This window comes from Capsicum annuum, unplaced genomic scaffold (genome assembly GCF_002878395.1).
Source record: "Capsicum annuum cultivar UCD-10X-F1 unplaced genomic scaffold, UCD10Xv1.1 ctg63801, whole genome shotgun sequence".
NCBI classification, from domain to species: domain Eukaryota; kingdom Viridiplantae; phylum Streptophyta; class Magnoliopsida; order Solanales; family Solanaceae; genus Capsicum; species Capsicum annuum.
Window position 1 is genome coordinate 1 of NW_025872886.1, and position 2,544 is coordinate 2,544.

Here is a 2,544-nt window from a genome sequence, read left to right on the forward strand (position 1 = left end):
GTATAAAATTGAACAAGTAGATACATATACCCTATGTGGCAAATTCCAGAATTTTCACTTATGAAGTTGAAGAATAAAAAAGTAGTGCCTATAATTTGAACTTGGAACTACTAACATAAATTTGAAACCTCTAAACTACTTAGTCAACCTCTTGTCTCGTGGTCAGGAGATTTGCATATAATGTTATTTTAGGTGCTTAAAAATAAGCGAATCCAAACACTCCCTAAGTAACGCCTAGGGAAGTGTGACCAAGGAAAATGGAAATACTAGAATATATTATTATAAAACATTCACGTGATTGCAGCCCCATGTGCCATGTTTTAATGTTTCACTAACTTAATTTATGCAACCCACTTGTGCCATGTTATAGTGTTTCATTATTTTTAAATATAATTTATAATATATTACAATAATTTTTTATTACTGTCCAATATTTTCATGGGACAGTTACAACTTACGAACAACATGACTTTTGATATGAAGGTGTAGAGGACGCGGATTAGGGTAGATGGATAGTAGGTAGGAATACGTTCGTAATAGTAGGGAAGAGTGCTTTGTTTGTATCTGTGCCTATAATTTCTTGTAGCCTGTTGTTCGTGGTATTTTGGTGATGTCTATGATTTCATCTAGTTAATTTATAGCATTGCTTTGTGGATGTCTTACTTCCAGTGGCGGATCTTGGATTAAGTGGTCGTGGGTGCCCGAGAGATCCGACCACAGTTATTGACGCTGAAAGCTTTAAAGTTTCGTTGAAAATTAAAGCACCCTATCTTCTTGATTTATTGAGTGCTTTTGTAAGTTTTATACCAATTTTAATACATTTTTTTATATAATTATATCTAATTCGCATCGAATTTAACAAGTGCCGGAGTACCCAAAAATTAGCCTTAGGTCTGCCTCCGCTTGTTTCCTTACTATCTAGCCATGTGATATCTCTTTGTGTTGTATTCTTTTGTGTTTTTTTGTTTGTTATACTCTTATATGTCCTTAGTCGGGGGTCTATTGGAAGCAATCTCTTTACTTCATCTAAGGTAGTTGTATGGACTGCGTACACTTCACCCTCCCCAGACCCCATTTTGTGGGAATACATTGGGTATGTAGTGAGGCCTGGAAAGGGTAAAGTGTACACAGACCTTATCACTACCTTGTGGAGGTAGAGAGGCTGTTTTCGAAAGTATTGGAAAAGACGAGAAAATTTGTACATGTCTAAATCCCTGATAAACAAATTTTTTGAGAAAAGTGTTGTATTCCGTTCATATGAGTGAAGCTGAAATTAGTTCCGATGATTGACAAACAGCTACAAAAGTCTACAAATCAAAAATCTGATGTAACAACTCAAATTTCTCAACAAAACTGTAGCGGAGACTACAAGATAATAGTGAAAAATACAAAGAAGAACGTAAGTAGAAGGAGATGAGAGGATAGCAGACTAAGCAAAGCTTCAACATAATTGCATAACCCCTTCAATAGGGACTGCCTCCTTTTAACGTGCTTGCTTAACCCAGATCTCAGTGGAAATCCACTCAGGCCCAAGTCCATCGTTTACTGTGTTATTACTTGTGTTGTCGACAAATCCCATATCGCGGTTCATAACATCTGGAATCTTCAATCCTTAGCAAATATCAGTCGGAATCAGAATCACTTCGGCTAAGTTCACATTCAGCTGTAGCAAGAAGAACAAAAAGGGTCAACTATAAACTTCAAAATTGTTTGAAACTTCAAAGGCAATTATTGTACTCACCTGGATCGTTGTAAGAACGAACCTCCACAGCTTTTTTTCCTAGGTATTCTTTCTCTTCTTGAATTCGCGCAGCAGAAGTCTCGAGTTTTGCACTACAGTTCTGTAACTCCATTAGTTATCGCGAGTAAATATCTGCAAACTCAATAGGGATCTCCTCCAAATGAAGGCAATGTCTGATCACCAGATGCTCAAGAGCAGGAAAATGATCATCTGTGGCTTTCCAGTACTCTAGATTTGTACCTTCAATTATCAAAAACTTCAACCTACGAAATCCTCCTTCAATTGGATGCCATTCTAGGCCACGACAAGCATTTGATTTCAGCTTCAGCACCTCGAGGTTAGGCCATTGACCTATGATGTTCAAGTCCTCCCATACTAGACGAGTTCCAACCAGCTTTAACTCTTGAGCTTTGTTGGAAAACGTGTTGCACTAGGTTCACAAATTGTAGATTTGTGATCTTGAACTCCAGTGACTTACGTGATAACGATCAACTTTAATACTCAATGTTTCTAGCTGATGCAGATCAACAATTTCACGCAAGTCCATAACTTCTTCACGCATGTCAGTCATAGACGTGTCCCCGAATACATAATTTCTTAATGTTTTGAAACCTGGAAAGGACTTTCTTAGTGCAATAATAAGGAAGCATGCCCGAAACAGTCTGTATGTTTGACGATTTGAAATGTTGGAACTATATTTTTTCTGGAGAGCTAAAATGCTTATATTACATCTCAACAAACAATAATTTTCTAATTCAAGAAATGAGTTGCAAATATCGATGTATAATTTCATAGACTCTATA